Genomic DNA, 16,089 nt, shown 5'->3' on the forward strand with positions numbered 1-16,089 from the left:
TATCGCAAACACGTTCGACGGTGGTCCGCCGGCGGCAGCCGCTTTAAAAGCGCCGTCAATGATGCGGACCGTCCGGAGGCAAACGCTCTTTTCGAGCGATCTGCCGCCGCTTATTGTATATATATATATATATATATATATATATATATATATATATATATATATATATATATATATATATTTATAGCATGCAGTTTATCAAGAATAATGATTGATCAAACCAGACAAATTTCCATTTGGCGTTTTAATTCCACATTTCAAAGTACAGTAACTGTCATTGAAACAAGATGTCATATCACTGAAATATAAATAACAGAAAAATACAAACATTATATATACACACACAAAAGAACATGCAGGTTTCCAATTTCTTTTTTTTTTAAAAACACTATTGTAACACAATAATTGTTAATAATATAAAGAGGTCAGCTCTGGAATGAAAAGAATTACCAGTAAACACAAGCAATGAGGATATTTGGTACCAAAGAAAGTGCAGGATACCAAATAAATTGAGGTATAACATCATATTTACAAGTCATTTCTAACAATAGGTTAAGTAGTAATAATTTAGAGTAAAGCTCTGGAGTAGAATATACCATTATAACTGCAATGCTGACTTGTGGCACAAGGATTTACAAGCTATATGTAACAATAGAATAACAGTTAAACACTGTGATGGAATGAAAGTAGAATTTTTGGTACTAGTTAATGTGCAATATCAAGTATCAGAGGTATGAAATAGGATTTACAAACTATAATAGAATTGTTAAGCACTGACGGAATTAAATAAGCCAATACTAAAGTCACGGTAAGTAGAATATTTGATACCAGATAATGTGCAAATATCAAGTATTAGATGTATAATCTAGGATTTACAAGATATATTTAAAAATAGAATAGTTAAGCACTGTAACAATGAAATAAGCAGCAAATTGTATATGAAATAATTGAGATCTTTGGTATCAAGGAATGTGCAGGTATAATATACATTTTGACATTCAACTTACACATGACAACAAGTGGGAATAAATATAATTAACAGCAGAAAATCTGGCTGTAGAGAACACAGCCAATCAGAATGTCTGGAGAGGTTGGGGACTTCTGGGCTAAGAATCACCGGTTTTCCCGACCCCCAGAATGAGGCAGTGCAAATTGGCATATCTTCAGTGATTCCTCGTGTGCCTGTATAAAAGGACAAACCATCCCATATTCATCCAAGGAGCTGCCCTCAAAGCAGGGTCACGAGAAAAAAAAAAAAAAGAGCAATTTCCACAGTGAACAGTGTGGATTGGGTGAGTGTAGTCTGACACTTTTAGCAGGCTTCTTTAGGGGTCTTGATGTTACTGACTGCAGGATAAAGAAAGGGTTCCAGTTGTCAGTGATGCTGGGGTGTCAGTAGTCAGCCTAGGTTTAAGGGGTCGGCTGTGGGTCCCTCTCAGCTGTCGTGGCCTTTTCCACCTTCATGTTCAGATGCTCCTTTCAGGTAACGCGTAGCGTTAACCTGGATCGCCTCATCAGTGGCATCCTGTGTTGCCGGGTTCTTCCGGATGGCTCCTGTAGAAAATAAAGATCTGTCATTCCATTTGAATGGAATAAGGTCATACACATCTACTTAAATATAAAAAAATATCCAACTTACTTTGAACAATGGTCTTCAGGAACATGTCTCTAAAACATGCTTTATCCCCTACACCAGTCCAGGTTGTATTGATGGAAAGGTGATTAGAGAAGATACTCTGAAGCATTAAGCCACACGGTTGTCTTTAGGTCCCTCCCACATTTGATTGCCAAAAACCGAAGCTGAAAATACAAAAAAACATGTTACAAATTACATTTCTCTGAAGCTTCTCATAAATTTAAAATGTGACAGGCTGTGGATTCAGACTGTAGAATATGCAGTGTACGATCTTAATTGTACTTTTTAGATTACCCTATACCGTTATAAACAAAATCGGCACACTTACAAATCGTTGCTGGAGCTCTTTATCCTGCCTCAAACTGTTGTCAAGCAACGCCAAATGTTCCTGGGTGTCTAGGGGGGAGTAACAGATCCCCTGTCAGGGATAACTCTCCAACAGACACATTGGCACTGAAACGTTGCAGCATAGCATTTTGTTGTCCATGCTACACACAACATCGCCAAACTCCCAAGACGTCGCAGCATTAGGGTTTGATCTGCACCTACAGGGGTTCCCAGAATAAAAGAATAAAGTAGTCAGTCCTGGACCTTCAAATACTAAACTATGACATTTATATCTAGGTCTACTACATGTACAGGTGGCCCCAGTGGGAATTAAACCAACAACCACAGGTGTTGTTTGCAAGTTGTACCCGATTGCCCAGTCGCGAGCAAATGTCTTCAACATTGTCCCAACTTGCTTCACCTGCTCTTGAAGCGAGCAGCTGTCATCTGGGAAGTAACAATATATTGATTAGCAATACACTAAATATAATAGTAATATAATATAACCACAATTATCATACCAGTAACTTTCCCTGTAATTTCTATCCACAGTATGTTATGCATGGCATACAAGTTCATAATGAAGAACCCTTATGATAACATCAATTTCATTTTTTTCTTTGAAGCAGAATATTTGTTTGTAAAAGGGAGGAAAAAGAAAATGAAATATTGGTATACAGATTTTGGTTGATATATCATACTGTACAGTGAAATGTGCTATTGTTATATCCCTACTCACCTGAAGGACCGGATAGATCAGGCAAATCTCCAGTCAGGCCTTTGTAGAGTGTGTGCTCCTTTTGAATAAAACTTTCATTAGTGGGAAGTTGCATATCCACAGGTATTTTAATTCAAACATGCAACATATTGTAATAAATCTACAATATTCAGCCTTTACCTTACACCCTCGGTTGTTGCTCTACACTTATTATATTAAATACTTATTTATATAGCTTGCTCACTGTATAATCATGATAGCCTAATACTTATAACACAAGATTGCATCTTAAACGAATGACTGAGTTGAAAACTTGAATAAGAATGCATTTTACACAGAGGGACCAGCTAGGAAACTTACCTGCCTACAATAACTGTTTTCATTTGAGTTACATTAATCATGAATAACCTTAGCCGAGTCCCCAGGAACATCGGGCTATTAAAGTAACAAGCCTATAACTGCGGTCTTATTAATTCTAGCTTCACCATACACTCAACTGTGAGGTTTATCTGATTTTCTCATGGACCTGTAACACAATGCCCTGACAGTGACTTCACCGGTGTCCTGATCTTTATTAGAAACTGAGAGGAGACCAAGTTAATATAATTGATATCACAATTATCACAAAAATTAACAAACAGTCTGCTTTAAAACTAAGAAAAAACAAGCTTCTATACTAACGTTACATTAAAAATGAACACGTGGCGAACTAAGCTTAGCCGCTATCTGCCGGCACACCACATTAGATTAAAATACTTACCCTTGTAGTTGTGCAGATAACTTCGATATGTAGAGTTTAAAGCCCTTGTCCCTCTTGCTTGTCGGAGCAGGGGACCAGGCATCAACAATGCGATGAACATCAGCTGACGCAGTATTTTCGGAAGATTCTGGAGACGTCGAGTAAAAACAGACATTTTGGGCGACGCGCAAGTAAACCGGAAACAGATTTGGCGACAGCGGAACTTCACTGTTCAGTCTTTGTCATGTGTTTTAGCAATACATTTTTAACATTTATAATGTGTTTAGATTTTTTGTATTACCTTTACAGGGACTTTAACACTTTCTTAAACATTTGTACAGGTCAAATTGCAAAACCTGTAAAAGGTAAAAATTCGAGGTTGGAAAAAATGTAGACATAAACGAAATTTCTGCGCAACTGTGAAACCAGAGGATAATTTCGCTTTTTCATTGAGTTTATCCTTCACGTCAAAACAGGAATTTTCATGTTTATGATAGATATCACCATGGTTGCAAATTAATAAAAAATAATTAAAGTATAGGCTACCCGATATTTTGGCCATGTTGCAGATGTCTTTCACTGTTCACTGATACAGGCATTGGTGAAAAGTCTAACTTCATCAATTTATTCTGCTAAATTGTTCATACCCTGTATTAAATATCTATTTTAAAACCTAATCAGAAAGATATTTATTGCCAAGTAAGTTTTACAAAAAGGAATTATTTTTGGTTTATTGGTGCCTGTCTCAATGTGCATCAATCAATTAAATGTAAACAATTTTCACCTGTGTATAAATAATTCAATATATTTTACATATATTACTGTATAATGGCTTCAGAGTTTCAAAGTAATTTAAATGTCACCTTATCATGGAATCAAGAGTCAAGAATCTGTTATAAACCCTAATGGCTTTGGAGCAAAAAATAATAATAGCCAACATGGCTGGTCGATTTTGAGAGTCTAAGCTGTCCTCAGTATTTCAAAGCGGCTTGCCGCCGTCGCCATGGTCGATTGCCGTGAGGCAACCGCCAGAGAAAATGAAGCGGGCGGCCCGCCGTCTGAACGCACCTATAGCCGACAGCTTGGGGACGGCGGCAAAACGAAGCCGTGCGGACATTTTTTGCTATCTGGGAAATGGGCGTGACGAATTCGGCGGCAAAAGCTTCATCCCCGCCAGTGAGACGCACCTATAGCCGACAGCTTGGGGACGGCGGCAAAACGAAGCCGTGCTTACATTTTTTGCTATCTGGGTATCTATCTATCTAGCAACTAAGTTAAACTTTTAACTACTTTAAACTACAAACTACTTCAAACTTTAAACTAATTTAAACTTTAAACTCATTTAAACTATAAACTACTTTAAACTTCAAACGAATTTAAACTTTAGACTAATTTAAACTATAAACTGATTTAAACTTCAAACTACTTTAAAATTCAAACTAATTTAAACTTTAGACTAATTTAAACTTTAAACTACTTTAAAATTCAAACTACTTTAAACTTCAAACTTTCTGGTCCAAACTTTCACAAGCCAACTTAAAGTTTGTCTCGACGAACTTTTTCTAGTTGTATTTTAAGTTGCTTTGGTTTAGTAATTTTTGCGCAACAGTGCCCTCCCACTTTTTCTGGTGTCTTGATTATGGAAATAATTTTCCCATTAATTTCTTCCATAGGGATATCATAAAATCCTTCAAAACCATAAGCCAAACCAACCAGTTCTGAGTTGAATTGCAACATTATAAACTTTGATTTGAAGCAAATAGTGGTGGTGGTGTAGTGGTCTAAACCACATAACTGGTAAACTGGTAATCAGAAGGTTGCTGGTTCAATCCCCACAGCCACCACCATTGTGTCCTTGAGCAAGGCACTTAACTCCAGGTTGCTCTGGGGGTATTGTCCCTGTAATAAAGGCTCTGTAGGTCGCTTTGGATAAAAGCATCTGCCAAATGCGTAAATGTAAATGTAAATAAGTATTTGAAAATCAGACAAAATGACAAAGGTACAAGACTGTGTGGTTAACATCTTTCATGATAGAATGAACTACAATACCATCAGGGCCGGCCCAAGCCTTTATGGGGCCCTAAGCATAATTTGATTTGGGGGCCCCTCGGTGCCGCCAATATGATTGAATATTGTTAATGCTTGATTATTCGCACACTATAAATCTAACACTCGTATTATCAATTTTATTAGTTGTAGCTGTGTTGCTTATAACATACCAATGTCTGCCTGGCATGATTTTACCCTTCTACGGTTTTAAATCTAACAGTAGCACACCTATATTTACCCAATCCTGTTGATCCTCTGTTACCAGTTTTGTGTACTTCCTAGAGAACAATTTGCAGCAGAAGCTGTAGACCGTATCATTTCTTTTTGAATAAGTGAGCATCTCCACTTACATTTTTTCCCCATTAATGAACTTTCTGTAGGTGCAGTGGAAGCTTCGGCCATCAGGTTTTTCAGGGAATGTGAAGTTTTCCTTTATAGGCAGTGGCCCTCTGCTTACCAGATCAGTCCTTTCTGAGTCAGACTGGATAGATGACCACATCAGTGGATGCACGTGCTTGGAAGTGCTCCTTGCCTGCAGAGGATGGACCTGATGAAAGATAAAAATAATTATAATAAAAGCTAGCCATGTTAGATGTCATATTAGAAGGTAATGCATATTAGTCTGTCAAAAACAAAGGCATGGTTTATCCATATAAATATAATGATCTGGGATTGTTGAAAAATCATCATCTTCTGTAGCACTGGAACTTGGGGTAGGTGGCGTTGGTTGTGCCCCACGTCCAAAATATTTCAACAGTGCTCCTAGGGAAGTTTCATAAGAGTACATATTTGACAGAATATTTGACAAAATATGTTATTTTCTCAACACAAATTATTATACACAGCAGCAAGCCATCTCTGCACCTAAACAACAACTCTTAATCTATAACTAGCTAATTGAGGCATAATGATATTGGAATATAATAGCAAAGACCCCAAAATGGTAGACTAATGTAAATAATGTTAAGTTGTTATCAGTACCACAGAACAGAAGCTTATTTTTATTACAAAAATATATACCCAGGAAAGTTATTTTTACACAGAAGACAAAAACTTGAATCTAAAACTTGCTAAGTAATATGTTGTACTAATAATATATTAAGATGTCAAGGCTATTTATGGATGTTTAATCAAACTTTCCTAAAAAAGAAGATATGCTACATAGGCTATGTTAACTAACTAGCCAGCTAATGTTAGCTCGTAACTTAGCCTAGCTACTTAACATACCTTTATCGTGCTGTTTTTTCTCTTCCTCTGTTTTCTACTTTTTCCTTTTCTTTGCACCAGAGGATATGTCCTTTTTTGTGACATTGCTGTATTGCTGTCTGAATGTGCTTGTATCCTGCAGCCCGTTAACATAATAATGCATTTAATATTGCGTTTTTGTATAATTACCATTGTCCATTGATAGTATAATCACAAAAAAATAAATAAAATCAAGCTGTCATTTCATGTGCTCTTGGGGGCCCCCTGGTGGCCACCAGGGCCCTAAGCAGCCGCTTAGTTCGCCTATGCCTTGGGCTGGCTCTGAATACCATTAATCATTGCGAAAGATGTAATCAAATAAAATAAAAAATATATTTGAATTCTGTTGTAAAATATTCAGATATATGAAAATAAAAATTGAGTGTAGATAGACCAGCTAGATTGCATCATTGGAGTGGGAAGTCGATGCAGAGCTCATTTGGCACACATTGTTGGTCATGATTCTGTGATTAGTTGATCTCTCTCTGCGGTGTCATGAGAAGTGTAGTTCTTCGCTAGGAATTCTGCTATTTAACAAGATTAAAAAAATAAATGATGGCTTCAATAGAAGCATATACCATCAATGAACAACCTTGGAGATCATGGCAGGTCTGTCTTTAAAGGCTTAGAAATTATCGTTAAAAAGCGATTTACCTCCGAAGAAAATATATGGGATTTTTACTTCTGGAAAAAGACTGTCGCACTGTTCCCATTCACTTCAATGTCTGAAATAGTGCAGCCAGGACATTCTGCAAAATAACTCTTTCTGTGTTCCATGCTTTAAGGATTCCATGAATTTGCATCTGTATGCATTCACCGCATTTTGCTAGCAACCCTAAAAAGTTTACATTTTAATTTCCAGGCCTATCTCTGAAATTCAAATTGAAACCTACATGTTTTGCTTCGGCTAGTGTGTAATTGGTTGCAATGCAATTACACAGTTTACGAGAACTGAAATCTTAACTGGCCCCAACCGTGCACAAAGCAATTTTTTTAAACAGTAAATGTGTCTAAAGAGCGTGAAGGGGGGCTAGAGGGTCTTCAAAGGCTATAGCGAACAAGCTAATTAATGCAAAGTACAGCCTTGGGATTCAGGCTTATAACTGGCATCTTTGGCTCAGTAGTAATCACTCTTAGGGGGTGTAGAGAAAAAAGACCCTTAAGAGTTTGTTTGGGGACCCCCCTACTTAATAACTTGGCGTGCCACGTGTTATGCTTTGCTGTATATAAATGACCCTTTAGACCTGTACCTTGCATTCTTAGTTTGTCGGCACAGTTCTGCTCGAACTCCAATGTGAATGTGGAACTCCAATTGCTCAGAGAGGAGGAAAAATGGGTAGTAGTTCTTTTTTGTTTTGTGACATTGCATAAATGCTTAGTTTTGATTTGTTTAATTGATATTCCTCTATGTTATTATTGATAGGTGCTTAAGTTATGCTATATTTCGCTTTGAATCTGTGTCAAAGTGATTGTCAGAATCCTCTCAGATGTTGTCACATTAGAGTAGATCCCCACCCCTCAATTTAAAGATATAGAAAGCAAGTGGGCAGAGATAATCAGGATGGACATCTTCGCTGCGATACTTTGATAGCCAAGGGCGTAGAAACCTTTACACTGAAAAAATAAATCTAGTAAAATTATTAATAAAATATGTAAACATCTTTCTGATTAGGTAGAAAAATCTACCTAATGTGCACAACTGTATACCTGTATTAGATATTAAGGCTTGTTACGTTAAATTGATGTGTATTTTATCTGGTGGCACTTTCAGAGGTTTTCGATTGAGTTCCAGACATTTTTGCTTCAAAATTATTTAAATAATCTGAATAACAAGACAAAATACAAATTTGGGACATTCTCTACAAGCCTTTATGCTAATTTTTGTCTGATTAGTAGAAATTATCTTGTTTTATGGATCCTGCCTTATTTTTTGAGGTACATATTTTGAGGTAACATAACTTTTTTGGAAGTAACTATGACATTTGTGAGTTTTGTCTTGCTGGCTGTGATGTGAAGAGAAAAAAGTGATAAATGCTAGTTAAATTGGAAGTAGTCTGAATTAATGTGCAAGTGGTAAGCAGAAATAATGGGTTCCCCTTCTGTCACTCACTCGATGTTCTGTTGAATGAAGTGACACAAGGGGTCTTCCTTGGATGCCGAATCGTACTTCTGAACCTGAGAAAAGGCCAATGTCAAGTTGGCAGACAGAATTTGCATGCCCCGCCCCGGACATACGGGTATAAAGGGAAGCGAGGCAGCGAATGCCAGTCAGAATTTTTCTTCGGAGCCGAATGGTTGTGCAGCAAGCAGCTGAGTTTCACTCCTGTTCCACTCACCTCTACCAGCGAGAAGCATTGCTGTTGGATCCGCACGGCACATTTCCAGCTGGCGTCTGTCTCTGAACGCTGTGCAGTTCACGCCCCTGGGCGCTTCGACAGCGATTTCTTTCTGTTTAAAAGAGTGTCTCCTCAGCCGCCCCCCGTCGCTCTTTCTTCCCACGGGATTGAGGATGACCCGGCTGGCGATGAAGGCGATACAGGGATGATGACGGGCTCAGTTTTGCCAGGTAAATCCCCACGAATCACTCACCCCTGACACTCTCATGTGATTCCGTCCGGGGCTCGGGATGAGACCGAGATTCTCCCTCGAGCCCCCGGGCTTGGATGATGACATCACTGCTGCATCGGAGAGCGTCCAGGTGTCCGACGTGGAAGACTGGTCTGGGCTGCCACCTTCGTGCCAGCCCGCCCAGTCGGATGCGGAAGCGCTTTCCCGGGCTGCCTTGAGTGTGGGCTTGGACTGGAACCCCCCGCCCTCCCCACAGCCTTCGCGGCTTGACGACTGGTACCTCGGCACCCGGCGCCGCTCACAGCCAAGTCCCCCCCCCCTCGGTACCATTCTTCCCGGAAGTGCATGATGAGCTGACACGGTTGTGGAGGGCACCTTTCACTGCCCGTAACCGACCCCCTCGCTCGTCCGCTCTCTCTACCCTGGATGGCGGATCGGCCCATGGGTACATGGAAGTCTCCCAGGTGGATAGGGCGGTTGTGATCCATCTGTGCCCAGAGAACGGCGCCACCTGGCAGGACCGCCAGGTACTCCCCTCTAGAGCCTGTAGGATGACGTCATCACTGACCTTCAAAGCCTACAGCACCACTGGACAGGCCGCCTCCACCCTGCAAGCCATGGCTCTCCTGCAGGTCCATCAAGCCAAGGCACTTAAACACCTGCACCTGGGTAGTCCCGATCCTGATGTGCTGCAAGAACTGTGCTCTGCCACCGACCTTGCTCTCAGAGCCAAGAAGGTCAGAGCGCAGGCACTCGGGCGGGCGATGGCCACCCTCGTGGTCCAGGAGCGCCACCTTTGGCTGAACATGGTAGGTTTTGCTAAGTTTCTCAATGACCCCGTCTCCCAGCTTGGCCTCTTCGGTGATGCCTTCGACGACTTTGCCCAGCAGTTCTCGGCGAAGAAGCAGACGGAGGCGATTTCACACATCATGCTGCGGCGCCACCAACAAGCGCGCCCCTTGACCCGCCTGCTCACCGAGGGCTTCCCCCTGTGTCCAAACAACGGCAAGCAGCTCCACAACCTGGGCCCAGCTCTCAGCCCCAGTGTCGAGCACCTTGCAAGTGGCGTACACCCCCATCTCCAGGACCCATTCCCGGACCAAAAAAGCTCCGGAGATGGTACCAAGACCACTCTATCCCCCAGTGAATCCTTGTTTTCCTTATTTTCATTTGCCGCACCTTCTCAGGGTTGCGGTACCCACATGTTCAATAAAGAGTGATTTCCCCACTCCCTGGGTCATCCAGCCAGTGTGCGCCATTCTCACGGCACCCCGGCCCTAAAACTCTACAGTCCGGTTCCCCGGACACAGCTCCCTCACCTCCAGCCCCGCGACTGCTCAGCCCCGGCAGACCAGCGCTGATGAGTTCCGAAGAAACCTCCTTAGGACCTCTTCCTCAGGACCTCTTCCTCAGTCTCTAACCCCTGCCGGGGGCGCGGAGCAAGGTAAGTGCTTTGAGTCTTTTCTCAGCAGCCAAGCCTCCGGACGCTCTTTTGCCTCTTGAGGCATTATTACCTGCTCCCCCCCGCCGAGAAGCCGCGCCCGGTACATCAAAAACGATCGTCCCGTTAGTGCCCCTTGCACGAAGTTTGGATGTGTGGCTCTCACTTCCCAATCTGTCGCACTGGTTGGCCAGGACCATCCGACTCAGCTACGCGATTCAGTTCGCCCGCCTCCCGCCAGGTTTCAGCGGTATTCGCTCCACTCTTGTGCGCGGCCAACAAGCCAGTGCCTTACGAGAAGAGATCTCCACCCCACTCCTCAAAGGTGTGATAGAGACCGTCCCTCCAGCCGAGATGAAGAAGGGTTTCTACAGCCCTTACTTCATCGTACACAAGAAAAGAGCCGGGTTGCGACCAATCTTGGACCTGTGAGTTCTCAACCGGGCTCAAAATGCTCACGCAGAAACAGATTCTCACCTGCGTTCGACAGCTAGATTGTTTCTTCGGCGGTAGACCTGAAGGACGCGTACTTCCACATCTCCATTCTGCCGTGACACCGACCCTTCTTACGGTTCGCGTTCGATGGCCAGGCGTATCGGTACAAGGTCCTCCCCTTCGGCCTGTCCCTGTCCCCTCGCATCTTCACGAAGGTCGCAGAGGCCGCTCTTGCCCCCCTAAGGGAAGTGGGCATCCGCATACTCAACTACCTCGATGACTGGCTCATCCTGGCCCACTCTCGAGAGTTACTATGCCACCACAGGGACTAGGTGATCAGGCACCTCAGCCGTCTAGGGCTTCAGGTCAACTAAGAAAACAGCATGCTCGACCTGGTTCAGAGCATCTCTTTTCTCGGAATGGAGTTAGACTCAATCTCAATGACAGCACGGCTCACCAACGAGCGCACTCAGTCAGTGCTCAGGAGCCTCTCTCGCTAAAACAATTCCAGAGGCTCCTGGGGCATATGGCATCCTCAGCCACAGTCACGCCACATGGGTTGATGCATATGAGACCGCTACAGCACTGGCTACAGACTCGAGTCCCGAGATGGGCATGGCGCCACGGCACACACCGTGTGACAATCACCCCTTCCAGCCGTCAGACTTTCAACCCTTGGACAGACCTCTGCATTCTGCGGACCGGAGTCCCCCTATAGCAGGTGTCCAGATGTGTCGTGGTAACCACAGACATCTCTCGACAGGGTTGGGGCACCGTGTGCAATGGGCATGCTGCCGCTGGCCCCTGGAAAAGACCCCGGCAGCGTTGGCACATAAATTGCTGGTCAAAGAGGGCCAAGGTGTTTGACCATTTAAATAAATTGCAGGCAGACATTTGTCTCCTTCAAGAAACTCATCTGGCAAAATCCGATTGTAACAGAATCAAATCATCTCAATATAATCAGGTATTTTCTGCAAATTATAATACAAAACAAAGAGGAGTCTGTATACTGATTCATAAAAAGATTTCATTTATTCATAATACTACAATCGCTGACACTGAAGGGCGCTATATTATCATCAATATCTCAATAGATAATAACCCAATCACAATTGGAAATATATATGGTCCAAACTCAGACGATTCAACATTTTTTCAGTCTTTTTTCTCTACCATATCAGACTTGACTGATTGCCCAGTAATAATTGCCGGAGATTTTAATACAGTCCTTGACCCTTCAATAGACCGTTCTGGTAACTCAAGAAATAAACCAATATGGCAATCCACATTAACAATAAAACAATTCATGACTGATTATGGTCTTGCTGACAGCTGGCGCTTACAACACCCAAGCAGTAGAGAATACTCATTCTTCTCTCCAGTCCATCACTCATATTCCCGCCTGGATTTTTTTCTCACAAGTAACTCTATGATTTCTAATATATCTCAATCATCAATTCATCCGATTATCATTAGTGACCACGCCCCTGTCACAGTTAATTGGACAATGACTCAGTACACACAAAACAACACCTAGATGGCGTTTTAATACCTCTCTCCTCCAAGATTCACAATTTGACGCCCTCATCAAGAAAGAGTGGGCATTCTTTCTAGAAACAAATGATTCTCCTGAGTTATCGCCCTCTCTTCTATGGGAAACAGGGAAAACAGTACTTAGAGGAATTATTATATCATTCTCAGTTCACAAAAAAAAAAAGAACAGGAAAAAGAATCGCATTTAGAAAAAAAAATTAAACATCTTGAAAATATTAACATAACTAAACCAACATTTGAAACTAAGAATAAATTAAAGTTATATAAATCAGAACTTAATGAAATAATTAACAAACGAACTCAATTTCTAATACACCGGTTAAGACAGGAACAATTTTATCATAGCAATAAATCTGGTAAATATTTGGCAAATCAAATAAAAAGAAACAAAGAAAAAACTATGATAACAGCTATACAGGACTCAGCAGGGAAGCTTACCCACTCACCAATCGAAATCAATCAAATCTTCAATCAGTTTTACAACCAGCTCTACTTATCAGAAAAAGATCCAGACAATAAAGAAATTAACCGCTTCTTCAAAAACATTAATTTACCTAAAATTAACGAGGACCAAAGAAATAAGTTAGAAACCCCAATATCTCAAGTTGAATTTCAGGCTGCTCTTATTTCAATGCCAAATAATAAAGCACCTGGTCCAGATGGCTTCCCTTCCGAGTTCTATAAACATTTTTGGTTAATTTTGGCCCCACTTTTCATCCGAATGATAACCGAATCAAAATTCAATTCTAGGCTTCCGGAAACCTCTAACACAGCATCAGTTTCGCTTCTACTCAAACCCAATAAGGACCCGACTCTACCATCGAGTTATAGACCAATTTCATTAATTAATGTAGACACCAAAATCATGGCAAAGGCTCTAGCGATTAGATTGGAAAAGGTTATTCCATCCATAATTCATCCCGATCAAACAGGTTTTGTTAAAGGCAGACTAGCCGCAAGCAATACACGCAGAATGTTCAATATTATGCACCAATGTACAATTCAAGAAAATAACACAGTCATTGTTACATTAGATGCCGAGAAGGCATTTGATAGAGTCAATTGGAAATTCTTGTTTTCCACATTAGAGCGATTTGGCTTTGGGGAATCATTTATTAAATGGGTTAAACTATTATACACTTCACCGACAGCCACTATCACTACTAATGGACTATCCTCACAAAACTTCACATTGCACAGGGGACTAGACAAGGATGCCCACTATCACCTCAACTGTTCACTATTTTCATTGAACCTCTAGCAGCCATCAACGCCAAGACACACTCATCACAGGCATCAGGATCGAAAAATATGCATCATAAAATTAGCCTCTATGCAGATGACATACTACTATTTTTGGAGAATCCTCTAACTTCAATACAAGAAACAATCAAAATCATACACTCATTTGCCAACATATCAGAATACTCGATTAACTGGGATTAATCATCTGTTCTTCCACTACAACCCAAAAGCTGGGATGTTGCAGCCAACACATTACCTATACCCTTATGCACGGATAGTATCACTTACTTGGGTGTAAGAGTTTCTCCCAGGCTGTCAGATCTATTTACATTAAATTTCACCCCACTTCTAAAATCAATTCAGGAAGACCTCCATTGCTGGGTAAACCTACCACTTTCCATCATGGGCAGGATAGCCACAATCAAAATGACAATATTACCCAAAGTAATCTATCTACTTTCAATGACCCCAATACAACCAACCACCGCCTGGTTTAAATCCCTAGACTCAGCAATTACAAAATTCTATTGGAAAAATAAGACTCCAAGAATAAAATTATCCACCCTTCAGAAACCAAAGAGCCTAGGAGGATTGGAAGCACCAAATTTTACATTATACTGTTTGGCAAATCATCTGCAATATGTACACAGATGGACTCACCCCAACCAATCCGATATCACCTGGCTAGACTTGGAACAAAATATGTGTGATAACATTCAGATCGCAGACCTGCCTTTTTTACCCAGACAATTAAAAAACACTCCTGTTTCAAAGCACCCACAATTAGCTCAAGTCTGACAGCCTGGTGGAAATTCCACAATATTACTAACACAAAGCTATCGCATCTGAAACTCACCCCAATTTGGAATAACCCTGATTTCACTTGCAATAATAAAACACTCAATTTCAATTCCTGGAAAGATAAAGGTATTACTCACCTGCAACATATTTTCGTCAATGGCAATTTCTCTACATTTGAGGACTTGGTCCAGAAATTTGGCATCACCGACAAACAATTCCTACAATACCTACAGATTAAATCATCAATTAAATCATTAATTAAACCAACCACTAACACTCCAATGGTCAATTTAGAATTCAGCCCCAACTATCTCACAACTAATTAATATTCCATCCTCCAAAAAACTACTATCTCAAATCTACAAAATAGTGATACAAACAGACATTATCATAAGTCTCCCCACTGCTAACTGGGAATCGGATTTATCTATTCACACTGATGCCGATTTCTGGACTCAAGTCTGCAAAAACACTTTTCTCATGACCAAAAATACTAACCTACAGCTAATACAATACAAGACTATCCACAGGACTCACCTCACTGGACGGAAATTATTTCATATGGGCTCCACCTCAGACATTTGTCCACACTGCACTCAAAACTGCAGGGACACATATATTCATGCACTTTGGCATTGCATCCCTATAAAACAACTCTGGGAAAAGGTTACAAGGATTTTATCTGCCTTTTTCGGCTGCTCCATCCCATCATCCCCATCTCTCTGTTTACTCGGAGATATCTCCACAATCAACCTGAATCACATGAACAGTAAAATTCTGCTGGTCGCGCTAGCTGTCGCCAAGAAAACCATCTTCATGAATTGGAAAACAAAAAACAAAATCGATATCACTATTTGGAAAAACTTACTTTTGGATCACATCTCAATAGAAGTATCAAATACCCCCTCTAGAAAGAACTCAAATGATTCCCCATCCACCTGGCTAGCACTGTCCAAATTTTTAAATTCTTAGCTCTGCTGGCCCCTTTACCCGAGATTCAGTTTTCGCGATTTCATTTATCAATCATCAACCTTAGCAAACCTGCTTTATTATCGTCTGCCATACCCCTTCATCACTTAGATAACTCATCTTTCACAACATTACATATTTACAGCATTAGGGACAAATCAGCAGGATGTGGATAACTCTTTCAACCTCTACTACAAGCCTCAAAATGCTCCCCTATATCTCCTCTCCAGAATGGCTCTCCGCCAACCTGCAATTTTACTCTGTGCTGCTTTTGCCTCTAGGGGCCTGAGACTGGCTCCCTTGTGTGTGTGGGGTGGGGTGGGGGGGGGGGATGTCTACCCTGAGGGGGAATATGCCTCCCC

General features: G+C 41.3%; 1 long non-coding RNA gene across 1 annotated transcript in view; it reads right to left on the reverse strand.

Annotated features, from left to right (window-relative positions):
* Nucleotides 1-1,748: 1,748 nt before the first annotated feature.
* Nucleotides 1,749-16,089, reverse strand: part of LOC127629623 (uncharacterized) — a 396,489-nt gene continuing 382,148 nt past the window's right edge. Inside the window, exons 2-3 of the long non-coding RNA XR_007968787.1 lie at nt 1,965-2,181; nt 1,749-1,800 (exon numbers count right to left, since the gene is read on the reverse strand). This is a non-coding gene — a long non-coding RNA (uncharacterized LOC127629623). The remainder of the gene's footprint in view (nt 1,801-1,964; nt 2,182-16,089) is intronic.

The sequence above is a fragment of the Xyrauchen texanus genome, chromosome 36 (genome assembly GCF_025860055.1).
Source record: "Xyrauchen texanus isolate HMW12.3.18 chromosome 36, RBS_HiC_50CHRs, whole genome shotgun sequence".
Lineage (NCBI taxonomy): Eukaryota > Metazoa > Chordata > Actinopteri > Cypriniformes > Catostomidae > Xyrauchen > Xyrauchen texanus.